General features: G+C 40.2%; 2 long non-coding RNA genes across 3 annotated transcripts in view; one reads left to right on the plus strand and one right to left on the minus strand.

Annotated features, from left to right (window-relative positions):
• LOC103471236 (uncharacterized) overlaps nt 1-22,512 on the minus strand; it is a 55,798-nt gene that overhangs the window by 23,502 nt on the left and 9,784 nt on the right. The window lies entirely within an intron of this gene.
• LOC145553061 (uncharacterized) lies at nt 16,012-20,799 on the plus strand. The gene is made up of 3 exons (XR_014089238.1): nt 16,012-16,302; nt 18,050-18,162; nt 19,000-20,799. It is a non-coding gene; the product is annotated as an uncharacterized LOC145553061 (long non-coding RNA).

Here is a 22,512-nt window from a genome sequence, read left to right on the forward strand (position 1 = left end):
GGAGGGATTCTCCAGTCGGTCTCGCCCTCTGGTGGACCGACTGGACGCGGGGACTCCCTGGGAGCAGGTGCCACACCCTTCCTACGCCGTCTAACAAAAATGTTTCAGAAAGGCAAGCTGGAAGGTTCTAGCTACCAAATGTGCAGGAATCATCATTCATTTTCTGCATCACTTACAAGTTTTTCCTATCGTAGCAGTCCCAAATGACTGTGTCTGGTGCCTGAACTGGTTCTTCAAGTACAGAAAAGTCAGCCAGAGAGTCACCTGGATGCCACGTCTTTACATCCATGAAAACGAATCTTGCAGTGAATGTTTGATCCTCCCTCCCTGTTGTGTTTTGAATTTCTTCCCAGAAACCACATCATTAGTCTCAACATCCCTGGAGTAAATAGAGGGAGGAATCCTTGAACATTGCACAATCCGTCTAGATCGTCCCGAATCCCGAGTCCTCTCTTATGCTCTCGTCACCTTAAAGTGTTTTTCTGTAGGACTCACGATGGTTGATTTCATGTCTTCCGGTGTACATTAGGCCAAATATTTTGGATCACTATCCTGCAGAAAGATCGAATTATGACCCACTTTTTTGTTTTTGGCAGACGTCACTACAGTTTAAGGTTTCTCAGCATTTCAAAGAGCTTATTATGCTCTTCTTTTTAAAAGAAACAGGCCCACAGCATCACAGATCCTCCAACATACTTAACAGTCTGCACGTCACTTCATATTTATACTGCAGCATAAAGGAAAATGATTAATCCATCCATCCATCCCTTTTCTATACACCCTTGTTCCTCCAGCTAACGTTCCGGGGCGAGAGGCGGGGTCACCCTGGACAGGTCGCCAGTCTGTCACAGGGCAACATAGAGACAGACAGGACACACAACCATGCACACACACTCACACCTAGGGACAATTTGGAGAGGCCAAAATGATTAATCATTAAGGTGAAGTTACAAATGTTGATTAACTAAAATGGTAAAGCATACATTTTGTACAGAACTTTAGTTGGTTTTGTTTCGGTCTCATTTTCTCCTCTTTGACTGAGCAAAGTGAAACGGTAGCGCCATGTTTTGGTGCTACACTCAGTGGAAATCGAAAAGCCTGTGAGCCAAGAAAGAACTACCACCGATCTGGAGATGGTTTGTGATCATAATGGGTGTTTTTCAAACATACTTTTTTTTTTTTTCTTTCAGTAGAAATCATTTTTCCACTTTTGGTTGAGGGAATTTATTTGTGAAACTGCTGCAAGGTCTGCTGGGACTGCTCCACTTTCAACCATAATCTCTCATTTTCATTCAGAATACATTAATGAGAAATGAGACTCCACCGTTTACAGCGTGATTTCTAGGACTGCTAAATAAAGTATTTTTTTCTGTCAGTCTCACAATCTTTTTCCCCCCTTTCTTATTTCTCTCCACACCATCGTCTTACATTCTTTTCTCTCATCTATATTTATGTACTCCATATTGAAAAGTTCTTTCGTGTGAGGAGAAAAGCTGTGCCTGGATCCTCACTACAATTACTGATTAATTACAGGGAATTAAAGCAATTAGAACTGCTGAGATATACAATTAACCAACACAGTCTTCACGATGCCACACACCGGCTGTGCAATCACCACACAGCGATGAAAATTCTTCTGTCTTTTAATCTCTCGCTCTAGTTTTTTTTTTTTTTTTTCTTTCATTTTCTCATTCTGCTCTCCAGCACGTACTCCACAAATACACAAACAGGAACACACCGACAGCAGCAGGGGTAGGTTTTCCAGTTCATTAGATACTATTTAATTTAGAAATACCTCTGTGCTGAGGGAGATGTGAGACCCCCCCTGAGAGAGGGAAACTAAAGCAGGAGTGGGCAGTGAGAGAGGGATTCCTCCATCTGTCCCCCCTCGTTCCCACAAGGCAAACACCAGCAGCTCCTTAGAAACCAGGGGAAATTGGTGACACGATCTCTGTGACGCCGTATGAGCTACCAATTACAAATGCATGCAAGTGACGGCATTACTTTTCTATATAAAACAGCATTCTGAGCAGATCGTCCCAACAGAGGATGATGCTTCCAGGACAAGCCACCAGTCAGACACATACACACACACGCTGCCATGCACAAGGCCAAAAGGAGTCACAAATTAACTCAGTCTATGACTCCTCTACCACATAACAATAATTAAATACATTTATTCACAATAACTTACAAATGAGCGTTGAGTTTGATTAAATAAATACGGAAAAGTCACCTTCGTTTCCAGGACAGGTTTGACATTTCCTCTGCTACAGGGTGATGAAGTTACTGCAATGGTTCGAATGTTAGATGTGATGCTGCAGAATTTGATGGAGCAAAAAAACAGCAAGAAAACAAATCATTTCTCCCAAACTAGGATTCCTATGTAGTTTTGAAAACTCTGGGGGAAAAAAAGAACGATAAGAGGTTTTGGTTTCAAGATTTCAACTTTGTATAAAAAGGTAAAAACGTGAGGAGCTGGAAAGCTGAGCCCTTTTGACTGACACCGAGATGACGCCTTCAATCTTTGATTTTTCTACATCACAACTTGTGTTTTTGTCCCACTTATTAAAAACTTTACTAAAACTGCAATGTGAGGGTATTCTTGGACAATCCTTTCCAGATCCTTTTGGGTATCAGACATGTTAAAATGATCATAATTTGTCCGCATGTCCAGAAAATAAAAAAAGTGTTTGTTATCATTCATTGCTGCAGTTTATCTAATTGTATGGTTGTGATCGTCTCCTACCACAACTCAAAATTCAACAAAAACAGACTTAATCATAAAGTGAAAAAACGTCACAATTAGATCTTGTTTAGCCATATTAAAACTGTGCCTTTCTTCTCCAAAAATGATATCCTTTTACCTAACCAGCAGTCAAGATAGAAAGCATGTTAATAAATGGCTAACAAAGTAAGTGCACATTTGTAAGGTTTTAGAACAGATAGATTGGTCGCACGATTTCCACCGTTTTAAAAAAATGCCCACGGGTTTTTTCCTGAATCCCCGTTTTCCTCCCACGCAGCAGGAGACATGAGTCTCAATATGATAACTGCGGCGGCTCTGTGACTGACTGACTGACTGAATGACTAGCTGGCAATCTTTTCACAGTCACTGCTGGAGAAAGGACTGAGTGGGTAGCGGCTATAAATGAACATTTCTCTTTTTCCTCATAGGTTGGACATTGTACAAGTGTTTCTGAGTCATGTTTTAGTGCAGATCAGCAGGATTTAAAGTTGCAAACCCAGCCGTCGCCTTTTCTGTTGGATCGCGAGAGGCCTTGACAGACTCGAGAGCTCAGATGCACCTGAAAGAGAGAGCACACACTAATAAACACACACTGTGCTCATGCAAGGATGAATTATACGGGCGTTTCAAGACTAATGAAAACTGACAGCAATAACTTTGGTAGCCTGGAGAAAAAAAGGAGACGTCTTTATCTTGGGGGATGCATGTCCGTCCTCTAGAGTTTCCGCCGCAATAATAACATCCTTTCACACACAGGTAAGCAGAGTTTTGAAAGGCGGAGAGGTTAAAGGAGAAAAATTTGTGTAAACAGGAGAAAAAACAGTAAAACAAATAAAAGCAGAAGAGGGAAGATTGATAGGTGACAGACGCAGCTCTGTCTCCCTCTTTCTTTGGCGCTCTGTGTGTGTGATGCCTTCAGGCGATGCCCACGGATACAATCCCCCCTCCCGCCCCAACCTCTTTGCCTTTATTTAAAAGCACACATCTCCACAATTCTTATGAACTTTGAGCTTCCTCTTAAAAACTTTTCTGCACCTCCACAAATGCACCTATTTGCCTTTATACCTCTCAAAACTGTGCATCGAGTTTAATCTATGCAACCAGCTTTGGTGCTGCACAATGAAACCTCGCAGCTCAAAGACATTACATACGTGCTGTAATATTTATGTCCATACATAGTTTTTCTCTTTTTTTTTTTTTTCTTTTTTTTGTCCAGATTCAAAGCAGAACATTTTTATGCACTTTAAGGTTTGCTATATTTATGAGGGAGGGCAGCGTGTATCCTCACCGTGACTCATCCAGAAGTCCTGCTGGAGAACAGAGGAAAGCCTAAGAAAACACACCCCCTCCCCGCTATACGCCATGTATTCTTAGAAGGAAACACACTCATCAGGAACACCAATGAGGCAACTTGGTTAGGCATAGAAAGTTAATTGATTGGCCTGATTTTACTTGTAAAACAGTGGATGAGTTGACAAAAAATATAAGACGAAAAAGGGAGACAAAATCAATCAACCTATCAAAATGAGTGAAAAATCTATGTGTAAGAGATTAAGATTACGAAATTAGGCTGCAGGATATAATTCAGATGCTTTCTGAACAGCGAGTTCAAACAAATTTAAACAAACTAAAGTTAAGCAAAGGCTGACCACCTTGTGTTGGGGAGTGACTTGATGGGACACTTGCACTCTGCTGTGTGAAGCCAGTGCAGAAATAAAGCTGAGAGGAAAAACAGCTGCAAATAATAACAGGTACTGCAGTGCTCTGTTAATTTTTCTCTCTTTTATTTGTTTATTTTTCAGCTCCATGTAAAAATGAGTAAAAATGAGTGTGAGTAAACAGAATCATCTGTCCTACTGCTAAGAATGTGATGGAGCTGTTTGATATAAATTTGTTATAAAAGTATTACTGATTGCACTTTAAAAATTAGGTAACTTTATGTTATTAAAGGTAAAGTTTAAACAGTAATGATTTCTTGGTTAATGTCAAGTTGTCATAACAAAGACATTTTGAATAATGTCAACTTTGTATTAAAAGTGTCATAATTTACTGAATGACGCTTTATGACAACAGTCATAAATATACATGAAGGCTTATTCATGTTCATGACAGGAGTTATGTCATGTTTATGACGGTGTCATGACTGTCTTATTCACCCCCCTTCAAATAAAGTGTTACCACATTTGAACAAATCACCTGTTGGTAGTTGAGCACAATGTGAATTTTTAAAATAAGCCAATGTTGCCCAGTGGTCTCTGTTCTCATGCAGTTAAATATCTGCAACTACAAAGGCCACAATGTCAGAGACATGCAACTTGAAATCTTTAATGGCTCAATGGCTTCAAAAAGGAATGGTAGCGCATGACGGTGCATCAGTGAGCTTCCTTTAGTAAACACCAAAGGCTGAACACGACAGACTTTTGCCTCTTTCCCCCCACCCCCTAGTTCATCTCACCAATCCAAACCTCAAGCTCTTCCACAAATTCACGCAGTCGGTATCAGATGCAGCCCATGAGTTATTTAGAGCACCCACCTGGGCCGGAGCTGCATCTCTGTCACGGGTGTGAATAAATAAAAAATCCCTGTCTTAAGCGTACTCTCCCCCGGCTTCATATGCTTCCATTTGCTTTGCTGCAAGCACCCCCTTGCCATCTCCGCCATGCTGGGTAAGAGCAACACGCGAATACACTTGCTTCACCCCCAGAATGGCTTCTGGAGAGGCACCCTAGCTTGGAGGTGTTGAGCCGGATTAACACTGGCTTTTTCATAGTGTTCACAGGATGAATAAGTTGCTGATTGTAAAGACACGGATAAGCCAATTTCCCAGTTGTTTCGGTTCATTCAGGCGCACCGACACAGCAGGTCGCTGAAATCAGAGCACATTGCTTTGACCCAGGCAGTAATTTTCTGTGATTGTTGAACAGAAACACTTTAGAGTGTGCGTTTCACCTGTGATTCTTGCCAGCATAGTGCCTTGCAAAAGTATCCATAAATGGTTTTAATGCTAAAAAAAAAAATTGTAATTGACTTTATGATCAAGACAAAGCAGTGCATGATTGCAAAGTGGAAGAAAGAAAATATAAAGTTTTATTTATTTTTTTTATACAAATTTTAAAAAATGTACCACACATTTATATTCAGCCAACCTGAGTCAGTACATTGTAGAACCACGTTCTGCTGCGATTACATCTGTGGGTATTTGGTATGTCTGTACAAGCTCTGCACATCTACAACAGGAGATTAATGCCCATTCATTTTGGCAAACTTGTTTATATTCAGTCAGTTTGGTTGAGGATCATCACATAGTCTCAATTAGATTTAGGTTCAAGCTTTGACTGGGCCACAAACATATGTTCAGGCACTGTTCTGCAAAAAGGTGAACATTCATCTTTGCTTCAAACATTTTGTTTTTAGAACTATTCAGCTCTATCTTCCCATCAACTCTGACCAACTTTCCTGCTAAAGGAAAGCATTTACACAAAATAATGCTGCCAGCACCGAGCTTTATTGTGAGAATGTTGTGCTCAGGATAATGTTTATATTCTGGAACACAAGAATCTATTAGCTGCTTGTCTTTTCATCCTCATGCAACAAACCTCTGAAGCTTTTGCTGACAGGACTATTTTTAGTGTTGGCTATTGGGTAAAATGTGAAAAAGTTGAATGGAAGTCACAATCACATTGCAAAAATCCAAACTATTACCATGTATTTTTTATCTAGTTTTCTACATAAATATGTTAGTACACTTGAAATAAGACAAAACTAACCTACAAGTAACTTTTCAGCTAAATATAGGAACTTGTTTGAATTCTTGAATATTGTAAAAAAAAAATCATCAGTTCACTTATAAACATGGGGAAATATCTGGTTTTCCATATTTTGAATGCGTTTGAATAGGGTTTTTTTTTTTTCAACATTACTGAACCTGAATGCCACTTGATGCCTAGAGCAGAGGCTGAAGCCAGCTTCACTCGGGTGGAAATGAGAAACCAAGTCATCACTAGACTAACATTTTCAATACAGAATGCTCCGTCATAGATACTACAGTAAGTCCACAGACAAGCAGCCAGTTCTAAATCCGCAAATCTCTGTACAATCTGCTGATCCGTCAACATGGGACGGTTGAAACTAGTAAGGCACACATGTCCTCCTCAGTATTACGCTGCAGATTTAATGCCAATTTCCCTTTAAATCAATCAGTAACAGATGCATCGTTAAGTGACCCAACAATCTCGTTCCTGCACTGCCAAGAGTCTTAAAACTGTAAACACGCTTTTAGCCAAATAGCTTTGCAGTAACTTTACTGTTCCTGCAGAGAAATCAGGAAACACTTACTTCTTCTAAATATAAATTAAAATTCCTTCTGATATTGGGCATTTATCAATGAAACCGCAGACTGATATGAAAAGCGATCAACGGATGCGATTTTCAAAAGAAAAGTAAAATATTAAAATGTAGATGCAACGTTTTTGTCCAATGGCGACAACATGCAGATGCTCCAGAGAAGTAAGATGGCACAGAGGCTTAGTGGCAGCTGCTCTTCTGTGATTATGTTGCTCAAGGCCTGTCCTTGATGCACCAAGCCACTGATTCCTGCAGCTTTTATTCTGTCATCTTACTTTATCCAAAGACAGCATTTGCCTGGGCATTGCTTAGTCTTCAGTCTTCTCAATCATTTAACTAAATCAAGTCACTGGGGGCACTGGCCTCCAATGAGTTAACTGTGTGGAGGCAATGAAGATGATGGACTCTGAGCACATGTTACACATTTGTTGGTTTTGGAAACTTGTACAAATCAGATAATCTCTTGCTACATGTCCTGGGATATTTTCAAAGGTCATTTCAAAAGTCTGGATTCATCTCAGAGGGTAGAGATTTTTGTTTTGGACTTTTTGTATCTTTGTATCTCCTGGACAAATTTTACTTACATGTCAAACATATTTTGGAGACACACAACATAAAAAATCCTGAAATTGTAAAACAGAAATAAATACCAATCATAAATAGCAATCTTTTATTTGTCAAAGCACAAATAAAAGATTGCTAATTTTTTTTTTTATTACTTTCTTACCAACAAAAAGCATTTCAAACCACGCCTCCAATATGAAAATGCACCAAATGGATGACGATGATCACATCAGAAAACCAAAACAACAGAGCATGACGGTCGATTGCTGATAATTGGTTTTCTTTTTTATCGGCCCAGAATGGACCTTCTCAGTCCTAATGTGTTAGAGATGTTTGTCTAAAACACAGAAAAAGGACGGGATGAGCTCTGTTACGTTTTCCCATGCAGCAAATGTAGATACATTTTGAAAAAGTAAGCAGAAAAAGAAGATAGGTTTCTTGATTAGTTTTTATTGCAAGCCATAAGTGGCCTTTAAACTCCCTCACAGGATGCCTGTTTATTGGGGTATCTAGTTGATGCGGCTGAGGGAACATTTTTTCATACTTTTCCCTCCTCACCGGACAAATCGCCATATTAATCTTCATCTCATGAGCTCCTTCGCCGTTGCTGTATGCACTGAGGAGTTTCTATTTTACAATTATATTTTTTGACACTTTGTATTTCACAGTTTTATTTTCACCCCTCACGTTAAACACTACTACTTTATATTTAATCACATTACCTCCAGATAACTGGCATGAAGATCTTTAACAGCTATATAAAAAAAAAACTGTAATTAACCACAAATACATTTAGGTTGTAAGTGAGACTTGTTTTTATTTTAAATAATGTGTCTGAAAGGAAAAAAAGAATAATAATATGGGCCATGTGTGACGGTGTAATTTTTCAGGATGCCGTCTATGGTACCAGTTTCTCGAGGTTTTACCTCAGGTTTTTTGGTAAGTTATTTTCAATGATTAGAAAGATATGAGATATGAACTGCAAAGTTAACTTCTTAGCTTTTGGTCACAAACAACTTGAGGCATAAATGCCATTTGTTTTTCTTATAACAATTATTAACGATGAATAAATAAAAATAAAAAATCATTTGTTCATCACACCTTTCATCTGGAAATTGGATTTGGACATAAATTTTGAGAACTCTCTCTCTAAAATAATGCATTGATGAATTTGTCGAAAGACCAAGAAAACGTTTTCAATTCTAGTAAATGTGAACAATGTTACCATAATCCATCCAAACATTAACAATATATTTTAGCTCAGAATAAAGAGGACATAGATAATAAAAAGACAATAAAACTGGACCAGCTACCAACGCCAAATAATTGGTATTTGGCGTTGGTAGCTGCTTTCTTTCTATATCTAGTGATAATTAAATACCTATAAACAGTTTTTTTTTTTGTTGCAGTTTCATTATTTAAGGCAGATCTACTGATAAACAAAATTAATTTAGCTAGCACTCTCTAATCATACCGACAAGCGCCACATTCATCCAATCACACTTTCATTCATGCATTTGTATGCAGATCAGTGGGTAACTTGACCAGAAGCACATCAACATGTGGTAGAAGGAAACTAGTCAAACCCACAACTCTCAGGTTTGCAGAGTCCAATGGATCCACAGTCGCCTTTAAAAACACTCTGGATGTATGCAAAACTGGTAGAAAAAAAAGAGAGACTATTTTCATCTCAAATTTTTATCTCTCTGTTAATCATCTTTCATTTTCTGGACAAGAATCTGAATCCCTAGATTTTCCCTCCTTCTCCCTCCGTGTCCCTCATCTCCTCTTGTTTCCCACAGAATAGTTTAACACGTAATGACCGCACCGTCGCGCTCTCACTCAAATGACATCTAATGCATTCAGCTCTGATAATGTGAGGCTTGGCATGTTGTATTTCCATACTGCTGCCTAGTACATCACCATAACATGGAGCCATTATGGTAATACAGCACCTGAGGGAACGGAGACGGAAAGAAGGAGGAATTTGTCAAGAAGGACTTGTCAGGAGGCGGAAATATGGAAGAGAGGACGAGACGGACCGTGTGTCGGATTAGTGAAGGGTTAATGGGCACTAACTGGTGGAACAGGAGCGCCACGACAAACCCATGTGATGTTCTGATTTGATTTGTGGCCTGATAAAGTACTTTGGCTTACAGCTAAACAATAACTGTTAAATTATACATTTGAATTTCAATATGGGAGCTACTTTCAAGGCTCCCAGAGGAAGCTGTCTGTAGAAATACAACAATGTACTTAGACTATGCTTAAAAGAATAAATTCATGAGCGAAGACAGGGCTTGGCTTTGTTCAGATGACAAATCTGTCTTTTTTTCTTTTTTTTTTCTTGGCTACTACTCCAAGTTTGAGTAGAGTGTTTGGGTCCTTCCAGGATTCATCAAGATGAACTCCATCCACCATGATTTCTGCCTCTTTTAATCGGCCTCATGACACTTCAGTCGTCAAAACACTGTTTTTCCATCTCCATTTTAATTTAGTAATTTAGGAATAAATGTGAGAACTTTGCAAGCTGTTATTACTTTTGCAAACTGACATTACAGGCAAATTTAAAAGTTAATTAAAAGCTAAACTCCTTTATGGATTTATTATAGGTGATGGCCTGTCCGCAAATAAAACTTTAGTGAGTTATTTCGCATTGCCTTGAATGTTTTGATGTTATTTCAAGTTGTTCACTTTTGCTGGGTTGTGTTGTTCAAACCAAACATCCAAACTAAAACATAGACGTGATTTTAACCAGATCTCAAAAGTGTGAACAACCCTGTTAAAACTACGTAAAAAATAAAAGGGAACTAAAGCAAATGTAAGTGACATCCCTGTCCTAATTCATGGGGTTTAATAAATTCAGAGTCCACCTTTGTGGCTATTAAAGTGTCAACTCTCTTAGGAAGGTTTTCCTCAAAGTTTATGTGTACATTTATGAGACTTTTTGATTATTCTTCCAGAAGTTCATTATTGAGGTCAGGCACTGATGTTGGACAAGAAGGTCTGGCATAGAGTCTCTGTTTTCTAACTCATCCCAAAAGATACTCAACGTTTCCAAACCACACACTCTCATCCGTGTCTTTGTGGCCTCATTTTATGCACTGCTGCCCACAAAGTCAGGAGCATAAGATTGTCTAAACTGACTCGGTATACTGAAACATTACGAGTTTCATAATTCTTCAGCATGCCGTAGTGGTTGTGCTGCTCTTGGCGTGGTGTTATTCTGATGAAGCTCTGTGTTGTTTCTGTACCAAACTTGGCTGTTTTGATTGTGGCCTACAGTTCAGTGTTGGGTTCATGAGTCTATTTAACATTCTTACACAATAATTGGCTAAATTGTAACCAATCACACAGCCTTGAAATACAAATAAACGACTTTGGTCCAGAAACCCTGCTTCTTAGTTCAGACTCGTGTGATTGTGAACATGTAAAAAGATGCCATGGTGTACATAATGTTGCGAATTTCTTCTGTAACTTTGTACAATCATCATTTAGATCATTTATAGTCTTATCATTTCAACCAGTTGGCAAACTGTGGCTTCAATGCTCACAGAAATTGTGCTGTACTTGTTCATAAATCATTGAATCAGAGTCAAGTAATCGTAAACTTTATCCGTAAATTACTTTTAAAAAGCAACTTTGTCAAAACTAAAGTTTCGTTTCTACATTGACAAATGCTTGCATGCAACAATCAATGCTTTAAGTCCTTTGTAGGATAAGTGGCAGGCTTACGTTACCTTTTACCACTTTTAATACCGAATCGCTCCACATAACTCGAGCATAATCCTCTCCATCTACTTTTATTCCACACACCATTATCACAGTTTCACCTTTGCTCTCTCCCTGTTTTTTTTTCCTGTTCCTCGTCTCTGTTGCTCGCTCCATCAGTCAATAACGCGCCATGACAGCTTATGTAACGTGCCAAGTTCCAACCAGAAGTCAACTCTCCTTGATCTGCAGCCTTTTCCTTCTCCTAAATGACTCACTTCTGTTATAACACTTCAGCCGTTGCGAGAGACACAGCGGAGAAGGGCGGGAGGAGGGGTGGCAGACGGAGACCTGACATGAGAGGAGAGGAAACGCAGAGTTAATTATTCATACCTACTGCAGCAAAAAGAGAGCCAGAGAGAGAGAGAGAGAGAGAGAGAGGGGGAAACAGAGGGACGCGGGGATTCAGACAGAGATAAGGATAAAGGGGAGGGATTGACCCACATGGGAAGGTATTCCTAGTGCAGCAATGCTCTCTGGGAGCTGGGGCTGTGCCACCCCAGGGCCATGCGTGTGAGGGAACTCCTCTATGAGCGATCAGAGGGCCACAGAGGGAAACGGAGAGGGAAGGGATATTCATGAATTCTATATGAAAACTAGCCCGTCGGTTTTCTTTTGCTTCCTTAACGCACTTTTGCTGTTATCCGTGTTTAATTCCCTTTTTCGCTTTCCCTCGAGTCCACCACGCCCTTCGACTGTGAATACAGCAAAGACAGGAAGTTTTATTTGTCGAGTTCACAGGGGACCATCTCCTTCAAGGTGTATTTATGTGCGTGTGTGTGTGTGTGTAAATGTGTACGATGTGCCTATGGAGGAGGGTAAGCGTGAACCAGAGTACCCCACCCTGGAGATGTCTCATCCCAGAGACGACTAGCGCAGGGAGCACAGGGCTTCTCCATTCAGCTCCAGCTCTCTCCCCTGAGACCGGCTCCCTTTCATCTTCTCGTCTCCTCGGGGCGCCCGACAACAAACCTCTGATAGAGAAAGCAGGGAAGAGGAGGAAGAAGAAACTTATGCCCAGAACGGGGATGAAAGTTTATGGAATCCCAGCTAAGCGGTCAGCATGTTGTGTTTATTGTAGTCGCGCGTCTCACAAAAACCTTTTTTTTTTTTTTTCTTCTTTGAAACTTGAGGTTATGAATGTGAAACTGAAACAGTTTTTGTTTATATTTTTGCCTTAAAGATCTCGCACACCTAAAACTTTTTCACACTTTGTCATGTTACGACCACAAAGTTCAACTGAATGTGTTGCTTTTTAATTTGATAAACTCAAAGAAACGCATTAATGAGAGTTGGAAAGAAAACAAGTCATGCGCTTCAAAACTTCTTCTGAAGGGTTTCATGCCACTAAATAAAAACAGCAAATTAGTGCCGGGTCTCAACTAATAATCAAATGTAAAGGACTCAGAGGTTTTTTAGACATTTAGTGTACAAACAACCAATAGAAGACAAAGAAGCAGGGAGCTGGGCTACTAGGCTACTTCACCAGTACTTTGTGTTGGTCTGTCACATAAAATAACATTAGAATAAATTCAGCGGATGAACTGATTGTGGACAGTTCAGCAGACGAATAGTGTTGTCTAGCATTATAGCAGAAACCATTGAGGAATATATTGACGCTTTAAATTATCCAAGATGAAGGAGAGCAATGGAGGCCTGAGCTGTAACTCTCACGATGATCTGATGTCTCTGCATTGATGGCAGGAGTGAGGAAGAGTTGGGCATAAGAAGGAAAGGGTCGGACTTTCACCAAGATGACTTGTGCCAGGTGTTTGACAATGACGGGAACAAAAGAGAGATTTGAACACGGCACTTCAAAAACTTTCCCTTTTCTATTCTGTGTGAGCCCTTCCTCATCCACCGCTGAGCCTTTCTTCCTCGCCGTCTTTCCTCTCTTAATTGCTGCCTGTTGAATCCCTTGTTCTTCCTCCTCATCCCCCCTGTGTTCTGCTTGTCTCCCTCCACGGTTCCCTCTGTCCCTGTCTATCTTCTTCTGCTTTTTTTTTTAAATGTCATCCTCTTGAAATCTCTTCCCCCCCCTCCCCCATCAGTCGCCATCCTCACATTTCTCACTCTCTCCTCTCCTTCATCCTTCTCTCCTCAGCTTGCCGCTCCTCTGCGATGAGACGTTGGCACGACGTTTATCAAGAAGGCAGGCGGTTGTCACGGACGCAGTGACTAAACTTCCGATAAAATCAATGTTTAATTCAGATGACTGCAGGCCATTGCCAGAAAAAGTGTGAAGCCTTTCATCTATAAAAAGACTGAGAAAAATGGGAGGATTGGGAGAGAAGGAAGGAGAGAAATGGCAAGATTAGTGGAATAGTCATCAGTTGTATCTATGACAAGGAATCACCATCAGCCCTCTGTTGAGGCCTCTCTGCACTACGAGGGAGCACATACTGCCTTACAAAAAATATTCATACTCTCACACTTTAACTAGGCCAATTTTGACCATTCAATTGTAGGTTTAGTTGTAATTGGACCTTCACCCTAGACCTAATCTTCTTCAGGTTTTCTTCAAAGATTATTTTTCCCCATCAACTCTCATCATTTTCTCTGTCACTGATGCATCTACAGTAAAAAGTAGATATTGTCACAACATACATTCATATTCAATAAATTAAAATATCCGTCTCGCTTTATCAGACTAAAGGTACCTTTCAAAAATAACTTTTAAGCAAGTTAAATATAATTTCTTTTCACCATCCCACATTTCTGCTTTTGTTTTTTTAATTGTCCTGATGTAATATTCTAATTTTAAATGTCCTGATGTCATTAATTGTATATGGAAATAAAGGCTTTCAAATGTCCATCTGTGAGTAATCTTTATATGTTCTTCTTACTGTAGTGAATGGCATACAAAGCTTTTTGTTAGTAAAAAAAACAAATTTCTTAATTTTTTACAATTAAAAAATTGTAAAAAACAAAAAATATATATATATATATTTTTTAATCATTAAGATACCAGAATTTTAAATTATAATGCCAATCTTATTTGAGTATCCAAATCTGTCAATTAGCAAATCTTCCCACCTGAGCTGTTGATCTCTGCAGCTTCCCCAGAATTACAATGGACCTTTTCTGTTCTTGCCACATCTGTCGGTTCAGATTGGATTATGTCAAGCCCAAGCCCTGTGGCTCAAATCTACAACGAGAACTAATTTTATTAACTTATTATTAATGGTGCATCTGTATAATGCTCCCACCAATCTCACTTCATATGCAATAAAACACTGCAGCAGAAACGACAGCTCATCGCATTACTGCTCAAACGGCACTTGAGGGAGATATTTTGAAGCAACAAGAAAACTTATGGCACTTTCTACATCGCAAAGCTATGACAAACCAAGTAAGCGCTGCTGTGCTATGGAGCACACGCAGTGAGTTCACACAACACTTCACTGACTTGAGGTGAAGAAAATTATATGGCACGGTCTTATAATCCATTCGGTTATGCTGGAGAGAGCTCACCTGCAAACATCCAGATGGAGCTTAAGGAACTGCTGTGTAACAGACACTCAAGGCACAGTTTTTCCCTTTCATCACTGACATAATGTCCCAACCCCAAGCTGCTCAAATGCTCCACGTTTGGTAGCAAGCCTACATACCTGTGGAAGTAAAGAAATTAAATAAATAAAAACCTGCCTTGCTGATGTGAACCTCCAAATTATTCAGTTTCCACAGCGCAGAACTTTATACCAAACACTGAATCCTATCAATGGCAAGAGAACCACACAGAAACGCTAATCACACAGTGAACAGAAGATCAGTATATAGGATGGATGAATATTTGTAGATAAAAAAACTTTTTTCTGGCTGTTCAACTTTGATTTTCTGATCAACAGTTTTTTTTTCTCCTCTTATCCTGTTTGATGGTTCATGTTTCAAGTTTTGGAGTTCAACTCAACATGCAACAGCTGTAGCTACTGAAACATAACATTACACACAGGATACATTTCTTCATTAATTAAAGGAAATGCAATTTCATTAGAAAACTGTATACAAGTGCCTTTAACTAATGTCAGATTTTTATTTGCAATGCATCAATTTCCTTCCAGCTCAAAATTAAGAAACTACTTTGTGTTGGTTGGTGTGCCTCATGAAATTCTTGTAAAGTGTATTGAAGTTGTAACTAACATGACAAAATGGAAACAATTCAAGCACAATGCAAATTCTGGCAGGGATTGTTAATTATCTCTACTTTTATGGCTTTTATTTTTAAATCATCCGTTTGTTTCCTCCTGACATTACAGAACTTAGATTATTACTCGCTGCACAAATGATGGACATGCAAATTGACTGCAGAGTAAAGTTGCAAAGTTCTTCAAGCTCATATGTCAAATATGAAGAAACGCAAGTAGTAAGAGCCATTTATTTAAGGTCACAAACACTTGTGCACAAATGCCCATACACATACAATACCATGCATGCAAAAATGCCAAAACAGATACATGCGTTTGTCTGGACAACGTCACTTGCATGAGAAGATCAACCCTTCTGGCTCTGAGCTCAAATGTCAGACCTTTACCCTTTTAGATTTGACCTCTGGTGGTGTCCAGACCTGTCAGTCGCAGACAGATATGTGCTGGAGACGAGAGAAAGAGAGAGAGAAAGAAGTGGGGAAGGGTGGAGGGGGTAAAATATAAAAATAAGATTAAAATGCCAACACTCAGATCTGCTGGAGAACAGATTGAAGTGTCATGCTAGGAGAGGAGAGAATCTGTTCCCATACAGGTGGCGAACAGAAGGTGAGGGCTGAGGGGAGAACGGGGCGAAGAGAGAGAGAAAGAGAGAGAGGAGGTGAGAAGAAGAGAAGAGAGAAGGAGGAGGAGAGGGAGGAGAACTGTTACTCCTCTTACATAATGAATGAGGTGAGAAGCCACAAATTTGCTGTGGAGGCTTTATTCGTTTTACCCGGCTGTGGCCGGAGATCATGAACCCTAGATGATTTTATGCATCCAGGCATAAAATCAGACCAAATTATGAATCAAAAAACTAACAGTTAACTCCGTGTGTTTTCATGCCTTGTTTCTTGCTTTGCAGCATGTGTACAGTTTGTGTGCATGTGAGTCCGTGCGTGCCTGCGTGCGTGTGTGTCGGACGTGTCGGCATAAATGATTAGCTAACAGGCAACTCAGAGAATGACAGGTGACCACACTACAAAGATAGAGATGTCAAGCTTCGCTGGGCGGGGGGAGGACGCCCGGAGTGATGAGTACATCGCCGCAGCCCTTGTCACTTCCTATTAGCAGCCCATACACACAAACACTCAGACTGCGAGTGTAATTAATTCATTAGTCTGCTTTAGAATGGGTGTAAACGAACGTGTGCGCATGGCTGTGCATGTAGCAGTGAATATTCACGTGTGTGTGAAGGAGAGGAAAATGTGTGTGTGTGCATGTGTGTGATGGCGTGCTGTGGGTTAAAGCAGCAGGGTGCTGCTGCACACACTGAGACGCACATTACCCCTCTATACATCCTGTCACCACCACTTACGTGTCGCAGATTACCGACTGGTCAGCGCCGCAGTGTGTACCAAGAGCTTATAAGAGCAGGTATTTCGCCCGGGTCGTGCTGACAACCGATTAACCCCACTGCCGTTCAGAGTTAGCCGCTTCCGCTCTTAGTTACACCAACCTGGTCAGCTACCATTAGGACGCACAGCGGTGATTTATTTCAGTGACGACTGGCCTTTTTCTTAAGTATTTAACGGGCTTTTCAAGCTTTCATTTTCTTGTCCTTGGTAACATTCACTTTATACCTATTTTCTGTAAAATCTCTGACCTTTTCATGGAACAGACAGAACAAACCAGAGGAAAGGCTTGCTTGGCCCCTTGTCTTCCAGCCCATTAAGTGTTTCCATCGCATTATTTTATTTTTTTTTTCAAAGTAACAATACAAAACCCAAGAAATTACAATTAAATGTCAAATTTGAGAGCTTGGACAGAAAATTGGAAGGGTGTTAGCATTCAGGGAGAGTCTTTTTCATCTGGCAATTAGATGTAATAGATAAAAAAAACTGCTTAGTTTGAGAGACACGCGACAACAGTTCACTAGTAAAAATCAAAGCCTAGACCCTATAGGTGTATTGCAGGTCCATCTAAATAAATTACAGGATCATGAAATAGTTCAGTTTATTTTTCACTAATTCAGTGCAAAAAGTAAAACTCAAACTGCAAAGAATAGGTACTTCCTTCCAGATTAAAATGTTTTTGCTTTAAAAAAAAAACAAAAAAACACTGCAGTTAATCAAAAAAGATTCATTAGTAATTGCTTCCTAAGCCTAATGACTCATTATGCCAACCCTCGTGGCAAAAGCTGCCATTAAGAATTTGCGGTAATTGACAGGAAGTGTTTAATGGCATTTTACCAGCAAATGTTTGGCCTACTTTTCTTTGCACAAATGTTTGAATTAAGTCACCCTCAAACAAAATCAAACCTGGGCTTTGACTAGATCACTTCTAATCTCAATTTTATTTGTATTTTTTTGAGTCAGTCCGAGGCAGGCTTATCGATGCGCTTGCTGGACCAAGAGCGTTGGACCAAACGCTCTTGGTCCAGCTGCCCAAGAGCGTTTCAGCTTAAGATGACAAACTGATGGTCGGACTTTTTTTTCAGGATTTAAAAGTGAATTTCATGGTTGAAGAAAGTCGTCCAGATGCTGAAGCAACAAAGCAGCTCCAGATCATCACACCATCACTAATTTGTGCTGGTGATGGTGTGAAGGCAAAGTAAGTGAATTCCTTCCTCATCCTCAGGAGTGATATGTTGCTTTTGAGATCATTTGTACACTTTGTGCTGTCAGACAGGTTCTGTTTAAGTGATTTTTGATTCTCCAGGCAGTAGTCATGCCTGGGTGTGTAGGTGTTCACTCCGCACTCCATCTGGGTGCATAGTGAAACAGAACCAAGGTGACCTGACATAATGTGGTTAATTACAGTCAACACACCATTTAACAAGGGATGCAATTAGTTCAGCATATTTGGATAGCTGTTTCCCCTTAATAAATGCAATCATTTCAAAATGTTTCGATATTTAATGGTGCTATAAGTGAAACCTTGAAACAACAAATGTGCAAAAACAAGCAATCTATGAAGACTTCTTAACAGCACCGTATAATCCCAACAACTCAGATTTGACATCCCCATTTCCTGAAAGATGACAGAAACAATGTGTTACCACGGCGTCGCTTCATAACAGATACAAAACCTCTGTGTCAGATCCAGGTCTGCCCAGATACCTGTGGGCGGTGCTTCACAAGTGAGGCCGACTAATCTGAGAATGGGCTCTAACCCAGATCTCACTGAGTGGGAACCACCCCGACCATCTGTAGGTCTCCACACCCTCCCTGGCACCGCACACACTCACACACACATTCTGACACTTCACCTAAACAGACGCCGGAAAAGGAGGAATCAGAAAGAAGGAGATCAAAGCAGAAAGAAAAACCGAGGATGTGTCAGAGGAAGAGAAAAATATCTCCAGTCGTCATTTGCTGTATCATTTAGAAAAGTTATATATATTTTTTTAAGTCTGGTTCTCTTTTCTTTTTTTTTTTTACCCCTCAGCTGTTGGTCTGGAAAGCAGCGTCGTAGGGCAGGCGGGCAGCGCGGTCGAGCCGACCTTCTGCAGCGGCTGGGTGGGAGGGCAGGAGGAAACCCTGCGCCCCTGCCCAGGCCTGCCGAGAGGCCATCTGGACCGGGGAAACACATGCAGAGTACCTGGCCAGACCTGGAGCTCAACTCTGACTCACGATCTCACACACACTCACACTTATGCACGACACATCGACATGCATGCATGCACAATTAGACCCACGCACGTTTTATTTTGGACGCTCGAGCAAACACTCCTGCACACAGAATCATTAGCATTAAAGCTGTGCTGTCACATATTTGCTGCTGCAGAAGTGATAAATGTATGCATATGAACATTTATGGCGCACAAAATGTTTTTTTAATTTTAGGTTATACTGTATGTAGTAGGATCAAGACTATATCCAGCTTGAAACTCCCACTCAAACCCACACACTCTTCCCACAGAGGCACTCGTCAGTCTGTGGTGATGTTAACGTTAAGCCCCTCCGATTCAGACCGCCAATGAGACTTTTACATTTGGTTAAAACTGTTTCTGCCTGTGTTGCTTTGGAGAGTGCTACATTTGGTTAAAAGCCATTATTATGGTAATGTGAGGGTGCTTGAGATAATAGCAAGATGAGAGCAGCTCGACTGCCTCTGACATAACAACCCTACTCTATCTATCTCTTCAGCTTCTTCTCCCTCTATATATTGTATTCTGCCCATCCTCCCTTTCTCTATATACTTCTCTCTCCCTGACTCACCTCTATTACTTATTGCAAAGCGTTTTATTTATGTTTTTTTTTTTTTTACCTGCTTCCCGCAAAGCTATTTAGTCTTTAAAAGGAAACATTACCATGTGAGAGTTTTTGCTGTGGACACGTTTCGATTATATTTAAAATACTTCCTTCCTATACATTTTAACTATTGTTGAAAATTGGGACATCTGGCTGCAGTCTGTTGCTACTGAGCACTGCTTGAACTTGTCCACACAACAAAGTAAACCCCTTTATTCTGCTGACTCCAAACTAAATGCACAATCTAATCTACTGTCTGAAAATTAAATGACCATGGCACAAATTATGGCTGTCCACACCAAATGAGAAGCAGCCAAAAAAGGAGCTACAAAGAAGCAATGTGAGGAGAAAAGCCAACAGTGGGCATCATCCTGAAGACACCATTACCATTAAAGATATGATGGCAGCAGCATCCCACTGTGGGAATGGTTTTCTTCAGAAGGGACAGGGAAGGTGGTCAGAGTATAATTATACTCTAAATATCCTTTTTGACTATAACTGTAACGTACGGACTCAAGTATAAATATAATGTTTAGACGAAACAAAATAAGGATGAAGGAACAATATGTACACATGTTTGCAGCTATTTCATATAGAAAGAAAATAAAGGTTTGATGTGACCTGAAAGAAAGCAGATCTTTAAACGATTTGTGTCCAGCATGTGTGGGGGCGAAGATCAGCCCTAATGATCATCTCTTTGGATCAGACCTTGTTTGTTGCGGTTTGGTCCTGTCCTGTTTTCTGGATGAACCAAACCACACAGTGACGGACATGCACAGGACAGACTGAATAATTAATAGGGCTGTGTAATAATATCGATTTAGCGTGAATAGGTCATCAGGCTTAGAGTGATTCCTTCAGATGTAAAGTGTCAAGGTTTTAAAAGGTATCAAACTATTCAGAGCAGGGTACTTGGTGAACTTTATTTACTTTACAAATGCATGTAAGCTACAGTTTGAACTGTTTCAATTAAAAGAAACATGTTTTCTCACCACTTCTTTGATTCATTTTGTCCAGCTGTCGACTTTAAGTCTGTGTCCATGTCCAACCAGAGCCAGGTATTGTGTAGTTGGTGCTTTTAATCAGTTTTAAGTTAAATTAATTCAATCCAACTCTATAAGTCACAAAATGTCACCTAAATCACTGTCCCTCTAAAATCTTTCAGAAAATCGCAAAAGTGTATTGAATTGTATTGTTTGCTGAATATCGCAATATCATATATCGTGAGCAGAATATCGTGTATCGTATCGTGAGATTGTTGTATCACTACAGCCCTAATAATTAAGGTGTAGAAAATGACCAGCCGGTGCTTTGGTAGGTTGTACTTCTTGACTTGCTAAAGGAAGTACAGTCTCTGCTAGGTCTTCTTCCAAACAGAGTCCATGTCTGAAAGCCATCTCAGATCCCAAGATAAAATAATATCTAGGAACTCAAAGTAATAGAAGAAAACTTGAAAATTGTTAGTTGCTCTCTTTCAATTTGCAAAGAAGAGTAAAAAGTCTGTAGATGAGAAATACTTTTAGAGACACAGGCCTAAAAGACCTGGTTCAAAATCCATATTCAGCCACTTTCTGAAACTAAAATTTCTTCCCTTCCACAACTATGCACTAATTTGTTTTGGCTTACAGACTGGATTCAAATAAAAGAAATCTAAATTTACGATTTTAACGTGACGTAACAGGAACAAGTGCCACAGCGTAAAAGCACCTATGTGAGGCTTTGTACAGCTAAGAGAGTTTGTCCCAGTAGGATGTAGGCAGCACCATTGCTAGTTGCAGAGAACAGAAGATCAGCTCAGCGTAAAAGTCATTGGCAGGGGATTTTTCAGGTCACTAGCATTGAAAAGTCAGTAAGAAACGGAGTAAGAAAATCAAAGAGGGAAGAACAAGTGGAAAAAGCAGAGATTGAGAGCAATGTAATGCCTCGCACATCGAAATTCCCTTAATATGATTTTGTGTTCTGTGTCTATTCAAGTCAGCTCTGATTTGGTTGTGTGTATAATCGCATCAGAGCAGGGATTTGCTCTGGCTTTTTCTCCACTGTTGTTGTGTTGTTGGGTTTTTTTCCCTCTTATTGGAGTTGGCATCAGCCTTCATGACACAAATCCCCTCTGATAAATTAAAAATGATTGATTCAGAGTCAAAGATGGAAACAGCAATGGGAGCGCGTCCCCTCTCATGTCCACGTTTGAAGTGAATTGCACGCGCACGAGTGTCGCCGCCGCCGCGCGCTCCCCCCTCCCCCCCAGTGCTCATAAGCTGCCGCCGGAGACAATGTGTGAGCACCGTAACGCGTGTAGCACATTCGTGGGTAATGCGAGGCGAAAGGATGGGCTTACAACACTGGTTTCCTGACACTTTTAAAGAATGTGAGAAGACGGCAGATATCCGACGTGTGAACCTCAAAGCCATCAGTGTGCATTTAATGCTCCGAGATTCACGTCTGTGCCAGCGTCGGCTAAAAAGCGTGAAATTCTGGACCAAAAAAACGTGTGAAGATCTTACCGAGAGAACACGAAGTGAACTGAAAATACCTACACGAGCTCAATTACTTACATTTATACATCAACACACGATGTGTAGGCCTAATTAAGTGAGCATATATGATTCTACTTTGTCTTACATTCACTTATTCCCTCCTAAAACAGATACGCGCACTCTCTTTGACGCACAGACACCCTCGTTGTGGGCTCTGGCTCTCCCAATTA

This window comes from Poecilia reticulata, chromosome 10 (assembly GCF_904066995.2).
Source record: "Poecilia reticulata chromosome 10, P_reticulata-male-v2, whole genome shotgun sequence".
In the NCBI taxonomy this organism is placed as follows: Eukaryota; Metazoa; Chordata; class Actinopteri; order Cyprinodontiformes; family Poeciliidae; genus Poecilia; species Poecilia reticulata.